Below are 13,532 nucleotides of genomic sequence, written 5' to 3' on the forward strand. Positions count from 1 at the left end.
ACATTACTTACATTACCATGAATCCTTACCTGCATTCATACAGGTAATGATTCATAATACTGATTGTGTGCAAGTTTTATTATTTATATTTATAACTTAATACACACGTGCACAGAAGACTCCTTAATGATTGATCTCCTTCAATCATTAAATCTCGTTCAATGTCAAATGCTCAATTAGAATTTCCTCATCTCCTCTCACTTTTTCTTGATATACTGTTTCGTAAGATTTTTATGCTAGGAGTTGTTTACTAAAGAATCATATACATTGCTCTGAACTATGATACCTTTAAGTACTTTTATTAGATATCCATTAAATTCATTTAAAACGATTTGGTAACAAGTAATAAAACAAAATACTTGATGTATTTTACATATTTAACTTTAATATATCTATGGCTTCAAATAAATAACACTCCTATTGTTTTATATGTATAGTGTAAAAATTACTTAATAATAACTACGAGAAACAAAATAGCATGTTCAATGTCGAATGATCTAATATTTTACATATAAAATACCTATCTTTTTATACGGTCATCTATTTTAAATAACATTCATTATATTTTTTCATCTTTTTCTTCTCAAAAAATTGCTTCCATTGTATTATAATCGATGAATCTATGTCGAATATGTAATCTCTATGTAACATTTCTATACCCGTTTCTCGTTTGGACTTTGACATACTCTTTTTTATACGTTTCTTTCCATTGTCCATGGAATGTTTAACAACAAATTAAAGATGTATTATTTACTTTACTCTTAAAAAACTGCAGTTATTAGTTATTGCATAGATCACTAGATGACCTCATGATTATATGCATCATAATAAACTAAACAGCAGCAGAATAGGGACAAGCATTCATTTTTTGTCTACATCCACTTATTAATAAATAAATAAGTGCATGATTAATAAGCTATATTATTTGTTTATATAGATATGACTAAAGTTCAATAAGTATTAATAATATTGTACAGTTCCTCATTAAATATTTGATTTATTTAACCTTTTATATTAAAGGAATGTAATGAATGTATGCAACTCATAAACGGTTTTATTTTCAGGAAATATCATCTCTTAAAAATTTAAACTTAACTCTGGTACATTAGCGATTAGTGATCCACCAGCTGGTACTAAAAAAATATAAACAAAATTTGACCAACAACGTCTCCAAAACATTCGCTATCCCTATCCTAGAGTAAATATAAATCTATTTTACAAATTTGATTTGAATGAACAATGGTAATATTAAAATTAAAATCCAGTTACTGATCTACCACATCTATCTGTTGAATATGATACCTCTAAATGTATATTTCTAAATCCCTTGCCTCCATTTCAAGAACATGTCAAAGTATCATCGAGTTTAGATTTGAAAAGTCTTCAAGGTGACATTACACCGGTACACCTATAAGTTTTACAGCCTCCCATTGTATCGAACAGAAAACTATGAGAACAAACTACACACCTGTTGCGCTGCATAACAAATACATATTTATCTATTGCGAAAGCAGTATCGTAGCAATCATTTGGCCGCAACGTGATCTATGAACTTGTTTTCTTGTTGAATTTTCCGATTATTATCCTGCCGGTAAACTATTAATGTAAACAATAGGGTAGGTATTTGTAAATATACAATATATAGGTATCAGTGGCGCATATAGAGATTGAGTCTTGGAGGGATAGTACCAATATATGCATAAGTACTAAATTTGAAATTACATTGGCCAAGGTATTGTGACTGTAGAATAAATATACTTGGATTGGTTTGAATTTCCTATTTCGATTGGTATTATTAACTTGTTTTGTGACAATAATACTTTATATCACATTTTATAGCATTTACAAATTTCTTCCTAGGATGGATAATTACCCCCATTACCCCTCCCGTATATGCACCCCTGATACGTATGATTTTTTTGTTGTTAACTACATAAGACTTGCTTAATTATTTAAACATAATTAGAATTCTTATTACTTTTACATATCCGTCCAAAAATGGGTAAAAATTAATTAGACAATTTAGACAAGGATGCGTATTGAGCCCTATGCTCTTCAATATGTACTCCGAACTAATATTTCGAAATGCGCTTGAGGGATCAGAAGACGGCATAAAAGTGAATGGCAGGCTGATTAACAACATGAGATATGCTGATGATACCGTCGTTATTGCAGGCACCACTGAGGGCCTGCAAAGACTTCTTGATAGACTGTCCTCGGTGGGCGACTCAATGGATCTCAGGATAAATACAAGCAAAACAAAAGTCATGGTAATAAATAGAGATGCCAGACAGGCAACGGAGATAGTCGTAGGTGGGACACCAATAGCAAGAGTCTCAAAGTTTAGATATTTGGGCAGTTGGATTAGTGAAGACCTAAACCCAGACATTGAGATCAGAGCTCGAATTGAGATGGCTAGATCAAACTTCCTAAAATTGCGGAACCTGCTGTGCGATAAACGTCTCAACATCCATATAAAAGACAACTTCGTCAAGTGCTACGTACTTTCCACACTTCTCTACGGGGTTGAGTCATGGACACTCAAAGTAAGCGCAATGAATAAGTTGGAAGCATTTGAGATGTGAAGCATTTGATATCATAAGGAAACTGCAGGTCGCACAACGCTCAATGGAACGAAATATGCTTAGAATAACCAAGAGAGGCCGCTAAAGAATAAAGTGGATACGACAAAAGACCCAGGCAATAGATGTTACTGATGTTACCCACAGAATCAAATCCCTCAAATGGCAGTGGGCAGGACACCTGGCAAGAACAATGGAAACAGATAGACCACAAAACTTACAGGATGGTACCCACAAGGAATTAAGAAGCCCTAGAAAGACCAAACCTGAGATGGAACCATGATATTAGGAAATTAACAGGGATAACTTGGGCCCGCAGAGCCAACAATAGACCCAATGGGCCCAACAACAGAGTATCTAAATATGTGAGGGAGGCTACACCATAAATGGAATTGAATAAGCTGAGACTGATGATGATGAAACATATGATGTATTAACATTAACTGTTGAAAAACTTTATATATATATATATATATATATATATATATATATATATATATATATATATATATATATATATATATATATATATATATATATATATATATATATAATGACGTTACTATCTTCAATTGTTTTAAATATATAATGACGTTACTATCTTCAATTGTTTTAAATAGCTTTTAAAGACTTTTCAATCAATATAATGCAATAACTCATAACTCTAATTGAAACAGTGGCTGCAATAACCAGGCTGTTCCACTTTTTACGGAAATGAGATGTTTACTTTATGCATGATGAAATGAGAGAGTTACAATTTAAAAATAGGTCGATTGTACCCTGCAATAATCAGGACTGTCCATATAACAGTACATATATGGTAACGATATTGGAGCTACCATGCTTACAGTTTGCAGCAAGAACCGGAGAGCTCTTAGAGTTGCCTGGTTTGGCAAACTTTGATAAAATGGAGCTGCCTGGTTATTACAATTAATATATAATCCGTTCAAATAATGATACTGAAAGTAGATATAGGATTAAATGGAAGTGGAAAATATATTACCTACTTTGTAATACCTCTTCCAGTTAGTTTTATACTCTGAGAATAAAATTCAATTATCTGTTAAGGAATTATTAAAATTAATTAATAAATAAAAAGTATAATGTTGAAGGAGAGATCCACTGAAAAAATATGTCTACGTAGACTTTAACCCAGTTGTTTTTTTAGTAAAAAAGAACAAATATTTTACTTTCTAAGTGTTTGTTTTAGTGACGACATTCTCAGAAGAGTCAATTGCAGAGAACAGATGTGTTTACACGCGATATTTAAGTAAAGAATCGCTGAAATAGGTATTCATAGCTATTTTTGCTAATAGTTTTATAAAAATATAGATGTAACGATAAATTTACACAAAAAGATGTCTACCTTTCCAGTCATAAAAGTCTGATTGAGAAGACTTTTATGACTGCAAGAGCAAAACCAAGACCGAGGAACTCTTGGTCTTGCATTTGCTCATCATCACGAACCTTAACCATTATCTAGCACCAAGTTTCATTCACTGACCATGGTACATCACTATGTAACCATTCACTGACTGAAAAATATAGTACAGTAACTTTCACAATATATAAAAACGTACCGTTATTAGTAGATAATAAAACCGGAGTCTTATACAAATATATTATATTCGGCAGTAACTTAAATTTAATGTGGCAAATTGAGAATGTATTTAATTTCTTTTTTCTTTCATTCGCAACTTTTACAGTGTAAATTCGGAACATGACTTTCATCGTCAGTTGGACTTCAAGATGATGCCGATCTCTATCCTGTATTCGTTGGCTGTTGCATAATTGTAAAAATTTAAATAAAATAATATTTAACAATAAAATTATAGTAAACATGATGCAAAAATAATAGCTATATGCGATATTTTATGAGCTAGCACACAGAGGTCGTTGCGAGGAAATTTGACTGTTACATAATTAGTTAAACATAATTAGAATTCTTATTACTTTTACATATCCGTCCAAAAATGGGTAAAAATTAATAATATAATATTATTCATGAAATGTGTCATTACACATTTTTTAATTAAAATTTCTGGCGTAAACTATTTTAGCGTGTCTATTCTTGTCGTGTTTGCTAAATTTGCTGTGTCCTAAATTACATGGACCTAATCTAAGCAAAAAAAATTGTTCAAAAACAAAGAGTCTAATATACAATATATACATAGAGGGTGAGTCTTAAATAAGTGCAAATATTTTTAGGGGTAGTATATTTGGACTACTGAAACAAACATTTTGGAATTTTTTGAAAAATATTGGATTTTTTTTTAATTTTTAGTTAAAAAACATAATATGACAACATAGGTAGTAGGTTAAATTTACAACAAAGAAAACCCAAAAAAGATCCTGTGGTTCTCGAAATGTAAGCGAACAATCAATTATTTTTTTAATTTTCAAAGTAAAATATCCCCGTTATTTTGGACTTATTTGAAAAACTGTAAAGAGAAAATGTGTTTCTTTTATCGAGATCTACCGGCCCTGAAAATATTTTGCACTTATTTAAGACGCATCCTGTATAACTATCTTTTTATTCCCTCACTTGATTTTCATTTCTGAGTAGATGATTCGAGTAGTTATTGAGAAATTTTTATAACAAATTAATGGTGTATAGAGCAGTCACCAAATACTAGTATTTGAGTAGCGTACTTGTATATCTTGATGAGTTATTGGTAAACCCTCTTCAATTCTGTATACAATACCGGAAACATACCGCAGGACTGGCTAAGGTCGACATTTATACCTATTCCTAAAAAAACTGGTGCAAAAAGATGTGATGAGTTTCGTTTAATAAGTCTGATGAGTCAAGTCCTAAAGCTGTTTTTAAAGGTTCTTCAAAATCGAATCGGAGGAAAATGTGAGCTAGACATAAGTGAACAGCAAATGGGATTTCGCGAGGGACTGGGGACGAGAGAAGCCCTGTTTGCGCTATCGGTGCTTTTGCAGAAGTGCAGAGATCAACGAAAGGAGGTACACCTATGCTTCATAGACTACACGAAGGCATTCGACTGCGTCAACCACAGGGAATTGCTGAGCATCCTTGAAAGAAGAAGCCTGGATACCCAAGACCTGAAAATTATCCAAAAGCTCTAAACAAAAGACCTAAACCCAGACATTGAGATCAGAGCTCGAATTGAGATGGCTAGATCAAACTTCCTAAAATTGCGGAACCTACTGTGCGAAAAGCGTCTCAACATCCATATAAAAGACAACTTCGTCAAGTGCTACGTACTTTCCACACTTCTCTACGGGGTTGAGTCGTGGACACTCAAAGTAAGCGCAATGAATAAGTTGGAAGCATTTGAGATGTGAAGCATTTGACATCATAAGGAAACTGCAGGTCGCACAACGCTCAATGGAACGAAATATGCTTAGAATAACCAAGAGGGCCGCTAAAGAATAAAGTGGATACGACAAAGACCCAGGCAATAGATGTTACTGATGTTACCCACAGAATCAAATCCCTCAAATGGCAGTGGGCAGGACACCTGGCAAGAACAATGGACAACAGATAGACCACAAAACTTACAGGATGGTACCCACAAGGAATTAAGAAGCCCAGAAAAACCAAATCTGAGATGGAACCATAATATTAGGAAATTAACAGGGATAACTTGGGCCCGCAGAGCCAACAATACACAACAATGGGCCCAACAACAGAGTATCTAAATATGTGAGAGAGGCTACACCATAAATGGAATTGAATAAGCTGAAACTGATGATGATGAAACATATGATGTATTAACATTAACTGTTGAAACACGTTAACCAGACTGTTATATATTTCTTTTGTAGATTTTCTCAAATAACTCGAAATCTGTTAGAGATTCCGGAAAACGGTTTGCAGCAGTCAATTCTACATAAAATTAACTATCAGTAGGAATATCTTGGTTGCGATCTAAGAGATTTCGGTTTTTGACAAAATCGACATTATGGCGCCGAGAAATTTTTCGAAAAATTTTGGAAAATCGATTTTGCTTAATTGGTAATATGTTGTAATGCTGAATGTGTACTTTACAGAACCGTGTCGTTTTTAAGATTGACACTTTTTGTTTTAGAGATATTTGGTGTTAAATGTTTCGGAAAACAGAAAAAAATATTCCTTTTGTAGATTTTCTCAAATAACTCGAAATCTGTTAGAGATTCCGGAAAACGGTTTGCGGCAGTCAATTCTACATAAAATAAACTATCAGTAGGAATATTTTAGTTGCGATCTGAGAGATTTCGGTTTTTGACAAAATCGACAGGATGGAGCTGAAGAATTTTTTCGAAAAATTTTGGAAAATCGATTTTGCTTATTGGGTAATATGTTGTAGTGCTGATTGTCTACTTTACAGAACCGTGTCGTTTTTAAGATTGACACTTTTTGTTCCAGAGATTTTTGGTGTTAAATGTTTCGGAAAACAGAAAAAAAATATTTCTTTTGTAGATTTTCTCAAATAACTCGAAATCTGTTAGAGATTCCGGAAAACGGTTTGCGGCAGTCAATTCTACATAAAATAAACTATCAGTAGGAATATCTTGGTTGCGATCTGAGAGATTTCGGTTTTTGACAAAATCGACAGGATGGCGCCGAGAAATTTTTTCGAAAAATTTTGGAAAATCGATTTTGCTTATTTGGTAATATGTTGTAATGCTGAATGTGTACTTTACAGAACCGTGTCGTTTTTAAGATTGACACTTTTTGTTTTAGAGATATTTGTTGTTAAATGTTTCGGAAAACAGAAAAAAATATTTCTTTTGTAAATTTTTGCTCAAATAAATCGAAAGCTATTAGATATACCGGAAAACGGTTTGCGGCAGTCAATTCTCCATAAAATGAACTATCAGTAGGAATATTTTTAGTTGCGATCTGAGAGATTTCGGTTTTTGACAAAATCGACAGGATGGCGCCGAGAAATTTTTTGGAAAAATTTTGGAAAATCGATTTTGCTTATTTATTAAAAGAAATATATAACAGTTTATATAAATAAAGAATAACCAGGCTGTTCCACTTTTTACGGAAATGAGATGTCTACTTTATGCATGATGAAATGAGAGAGTTACCATTTAAAAATGGGCCGATTGTACCCTGCAATAATCAGGACTGTCCATATAACAGTACATATATGGTAACGATATTGGAGCTACCATGCTTACAGTTTGCAGCAAGAACCGGAGAGCTCTTAGAGTTGCCTGGTTTGACAAACTTTGATAAAATGGAGCTGCCTGGTTATTACAATTAATATATAATCCGTTCAAATAATGATACTGAAAGTAGATATAGGATTAAATGGAAGTGGAAAATATATTACCTACTTTGTAATACCTCTTCTAGTTAGTTTTATACTCTGAGAATAAAATTCAATTCTCTGTTAAGGAATTATTAAAATTAATTAATAAATAAAAAGTATAATGTTGAAGGAGAGATCCACTGAAAAAATATGTCTACGTAGACTTCAACCCAGTTGTTTTTTTAGTAAAAAAGAACAAATATTTTACTTTCTAAGTGTTTGTTTTAGTGACGACATTCTCAGAAGAGTCAATTGCAGAGAACAGATGTGTTTACACACGATATTTAAGTAAAGAATCGCTGAAATAGGTATTCATAGCTATTTTTGCTAATAGTTTTATAAAAATATAGACGTAATGATAAATTTAAACAAAAATGTATCCACTTTTCCAGTCATAGAAGTCTGATTGAGAAAATATATTATTTAATATATTTTCGGGGTTGATAAGGGGGTATGGGAGGGGGTTAAAAATTTTAAAACATCGTCCAATAACTCCAAAATTACAGTAGCTAGCGAAACGCGGTTTTCAATTTAAGATTAGAAATAATATTTGCAACAAAATTTGTAATAACATCAGAATCAGTCAAAGTCGCAGTTTTTGAGATATTCCGTGTTTCCATAGTCATAGTTTCCATAGTGTGGAGAACTCCAAACTCTCATCGGACGCGACCCCAGGTGGCGGATAGGGGAAATAACCGCGGACCAAAATTTGAAAAAATCCTTTACTTTGAAACTAAAAGAACTGCCTACCAACTTTTTATTAACATATTTTAGTATGGGCGGCTATACGTGCCTCCCGGCGCCAATTTTTTTTATTTGTTGCATATTTTATTTTACTATCTATATTAAGGACGATGGCAGTGGCGAGCATATAATGTAGGCAAAAAGGCATTGCCTACCCTAAGGAGGTCATGTTTTTTGAACCATTCAAGTAAATAAATATGATATAATTAGTTACTTAATTGTTCAAAATTGTTGTTTTAATTTATTGCAAATAGTGCCTTTCCGCAAACAATTTTTAGCAGATAAATTTTGTTTCTTTCTTTAAAGTTTGATTTGCATTACATTACATAAAATTCTTTTTATCTAAAGATTTTCTATGTAGAAAGTACTTTTCGTAAATAATTATTAAAAAAGTGCAAGACAGCAAGAATCTTGCAGCAAGACCAAGAGAAAGACTGGGCCCTGCAAAACCAAAACCAAGACCGAGGGACTCTTGGTCTTACATTTGCTCATCACGAACCTTAACCATTATCTAGCATCAAGTTTCAATCATTCACTGACTGAAAAATATAGTACAGTAACTTTTACAATATATAAAAAACATCCCGTTATTAGTAATAAAAAAGCAGAGCCTTATACAAATATATGCTCGACAGTAACTTAAATTTAATGTGGCAAATTGAGAATGTATTTAATTTCTTTTTTCTCTCATTCGCAACTTTTACAGTGTAAATTCGGAACATGACTTTCATCGTCAGTTGGACTTCAAGATGATGCCGATCTCTATCCTGTATTCGTTGGCTAATTATAAAGTATATAGCTTTTAAATTCACGGCTATTATTGATAAATACATACGGTATACTATAATTATACAGGGTAACCTACTGTTCCGAAAAAACTCAATATCGGGCTTAATTTTTAAGATTTTCACTTCAATATTTTTAACACTATGTAAAGTGAACAATAAAACAATTACAATTTTCAAATAAAATGCTATAATAATGGTGTTAATAATGAAAAAAATATTGTTACCGATATTTTAGTACAATTGAGTGAAAGGAACAGTATAATAAAAGGTTGTTTAAATTTAAGGTTGCTTTTTGAATTTATAATAATAGATATAATTATAATTTTCAATCATTGATCTGTACCGATCCCTTGCCACACTTATTACCGTGCCGGCTTTATTTCGGAAAAAAATATGAGCCAACAACTCCCCTAGCTCAAAAACCACAGCCAACAGTAATCCGCCGATGATATTAGGGAATCCCGCTGCACCCCCATTTATTACATGAATTAGATGGGTTATCTAATCTAATTTATTTATTTATTTAAAATTTACATCATTAATTTAAACTCACCACCGTTTTTCTTTCACTTTTGGCTGAAATATCTCTTACCTGAAAAAGAAAAAAATTATTAAAACTAAGAAAAAAATCATAATACATACATATAAATATTATTTGCATAAATTTGTTCAATTCAAAATACATATATTCTAAGGGTCGGAATTTCTGGTCTTGGGTGCCGATTTTCGTGTGTACGAAGATTACGGTCAACACGCTTAGTAAAATAAGATGTACTGAATACAGAGAGAAGGCAAGTATTTTTCCAAGCGCATGGAATCTAGTGTCAAATTAAGTGATTATGTAATAAATACTTCGTATTTTTGCTCTCTCCGACTTACTAGATTGCCATAACGATTCGCTCCTATACATGTAAACGCCGACCCAAGGTTTCGCTTACCAGCAGGGTATACAGAATAAATTTATAGAATAATATATAGAATAAATTCTAAACAAATATATTACATATGTACAGGGTGGGTCAAATTCGACACTTTTAAATGGAAATACCATTTTTTATAGGAGATAGACAAAAACTAATATCGGCGTCTGGCGCTCAATTTTTGTCAAAAACATGATGGTGAAAACCGCATATCGATATTTGTTACCGTTTCGGAGTTACGGGGTGTTTTTCAAAAACATGCATTTTTAACAAATCGCTGTCACTTTCTTGCTATGGAAAATTTTATATTTTTATGAAAACATTTCCAAAGCACCTTTTTACGTAGAATTTAATGGTTTAAGTATAATTTTTTTAAAATTAATAATTTATATATTATTTATACTGTATATTTTTAATTTATTGAAAGGAATTTAAAATTACCTTTCCAAAAATATAACACACTTGATATTTTGCTCGATTCCTCTTCGAGATATAGAGTATATAAAATTTGCCCGCTTTAAATAAGTAGGCTTTGAGCGGCACCGGCTATAATGCAAAAAATTCAAGCTGTAAGCACCAATTAAAATGAAAATAATATTTGTTATGAGAGATGCAGAATTTTATAACAATTTAAAATATATTTAACCAACATCAACACATTTAAACTATATCTAATAGCAATAAAAATAAATAGCAAACCAAGACATGAGATTTTGCTACAGGTGTTCGACATATTAACCGTCTTCTGTTAGGGACAGACGGGGCAGTTCTTGAACATTTCCCGCGGAATTCATTAACTCAGTAGGGGTGAAAGATACTCTCTCATAACTGCTAAGTATTTCTAATTCTTGTCTAGGTTATACGGAATAAGGAACCTTTATTCTTCCGCAAAATATCCATAGGATTAGATCCATGGGCACTAAGTCAGGCGGCCTCGACGGCCAACGGCTGGGATCTTGGTAAGCTATTCAATTATTCTTGAAATTGGCTGCAAAAATTTGCTGATAACTTCAGCGGCCAGAGGCGGTGCGTCGTCTTCCTGGAAAAATATGTTTTCGAGTTCCATTAAGGGCATTTCATCAATAAGGGGTCCAAAGCCTACTAGTTAAAAGTGGCGAACTTTTAAAAATTCTGTATTTCGTAGGGGATTATAACAAAATATTAAGTGTGCTATATTTTTTGAAAGGTAATTTTAAATTCTTTTCAGTTAATTAAAAATATAGAGTGTGTCCCAAATAAAAAATCAATTTTTCTGTTGATAACTCTTAAATTATTAATTTTAAAAAAATTATACTTAAACCATTAAATTCTACGTAAAAAGGTGTTTTGGAAATGTCTTCATAGAAATACAAAATTTTTCATAGCAAAAAAGTTACAGCGATTTGTTAAAAATGCACATTTTTGAAAAACACCCCGTAACTTCGAAACGGTAACAGATATTGATGTGCGGTTTTCACCATCATGTTTTTGATGAAAATTGAGCTCCAGACACCGATATTAGTTTTCGTCTATCTCCTATAGAAAAGGGTGTTTCCATTTAAAAGCGTCGAATTTGACCAACCCTGTACATACAACTACTATATACGTATTTTTGGAATCAAAATAAGTTTATTGAACACAATTTTCCTCTGTACAAAAGTGGTTCGTTTGTCCGTTAGAAGGCATCAAACTTTAAAAAAATGGACTAGGATATAGGTGTATTTTTTTAGTAGATTGGCCCTTAAAAACTATGCGATATGGCGTTTTTTACAAGAGACAAAAAATGTAGTCAATACTAGAGGGGTCATTTTACGAAAAAAAAATCTATTGTCTGTGGAGTTGGAAAATATTTACACTAAAATTTATGTAAGGTAGTTTTCACCCTTCCCGCACTTTTTCTTGATTTTTGTGAAAGTTAAATGTTAAAGCACTTAGCAAAACGTAGACGCCCAAAATCCCCTTCAAGTCGTAATAATGGTTCTTAAAATCTCTTAAAAAATGTGTTTATTTTTTTAAACTTTGATGCCCTCTGTAGCGAACAAACGCAGCACTATTATTGTATAGAGGTAAATTGTGTCCAATGAATTTATTTTGTTCCAAAAAATACGTAGTAGTTCTATATCTACGGAATACTGGGACACCCTGTATAAAGTGGATTGTTTGTATTTATATATTGTTTCACATAAATTATAAGAATAATAAAAGCTACTAATAGTAACCATTTATTTATTTATTTATATCTAGTAAAACCGTTCTTACTACTAATTTAGGACAAGGTAACAGCCTACAAAAAAAAGAGAAAATCTCATTACAATTTCTTCGTACCTATTTACTTTTAAAGAGCATGAGAACTTAACTGCTTCTCTAATTGATCATTCCGATTGCTCTCTCACTTTTACCTATTATTTCTTAAGACCAGTTGCAGAAAATTGCTGGTTTGTCATTCATACAGAGTGATGCACTATTCCGAAAAAGCTCCACATAATGGTCCAAGCTTATTTTTCACTAAATTTCAGATACAGGGTGGCCCACCGAAAACGTTCCGCAAGGCATAACGGCCAGGGCAATTTTTTTTTCAGAAAATTCAAAAACACGTCAATTTTGTTTGTGAGGGGGGCAACTTTTGCCCCAAAAATTATTGCAAAATCTTCAACCCTCTAAGCGGGGGTGTCATCCCCCATTTTTTTTCAAATGGGAAGGGGGGTCAAGTGGTACCGCAATGAAAAGGACTTTCTATTCTCTATACTTTCCCGCTTCGTTCTTGAAAATCGGTCGAGTCATTGAGAAAATATGAAGGATTTAAATTTGAAAAGTTTATTTAAACATTTTTCAGAATAAATGATAAGGATAAATTCCTTCGACCAATTTGCTGTTTTTTCTTATTATTTCTAGATGTTTACGCATTTTTTCACTTGCTACAAGGTTGAACGATCAGGTGCGGTAGTTGCTAGATAGCTGTTCTGTGACTTGTGCGTTGAAGTTCTTCTCAATATCATTAAACTTTTTAACAATTATGGTGTACTCACTTGCAGAAAAAGTGGAAATAATCGAACTTTATTTTAAAAATAATGAATGTGGCAATCTGGTTGTGCAGATATTCTGAACGCCATCCCCACATGAACGCCATCCCCACAAACACCTTTATGGCAAAATTGTTCGCGAGTTAGTAGCAAAATTTCGCGAAACTGGTTCCGTTATGAATAAAAAGAGGCAGAGGGAAAATCCTGTAGTAAATGAAGTTAT

The 13,532-nt window shown here is 32.5% G+C and overlaps 1 protein-coding gene across 12 annotated transcripts in view; it reads right to left on the bottom strand.

The window, feature by feature from the left end:
• LOC115879850 (rap guanine nucleotide exchange factor 2) overlaps nt 1-13,532 on the bottom strand; it is a 329,414-nt gene that overhangs the window by 140,070 nt on the left and 175,812 nt on the right. Inside the window, exon 2 of one of the 12 annotated variants that reach the window (XM_030896862.1) lies at nt 9,944-9,982. The exons of the other annotated variants lie outside the window; for them this stretch is intronic. The gene's annotated coding sequence lies outside the window, so the exon portion shown is untranslated. The remainder of the gene's footprint in view (nt 1-9,943; nt 9,983-13,532) is intronic. 12 annotated transcript variants of the gene reach the window in all.

The sequence above is a fragment of the Sitophilus oryzae genome, unplaced genomic scaffold (assembly GCF_002938485.1).
Source record: "Sitophilus oryzae breed Bouriz unplaced genomic scaffold, Soryzae_2.0 scaffold_158_pilon_pilon, whole genome shotgun sequence".
Lineage (NCBI taxonomy): Eukaryota > Metazoa > Arthropoda > Insecta > Coleoptera > Curculionidae > Sitophilus > Sitophilus oryzae.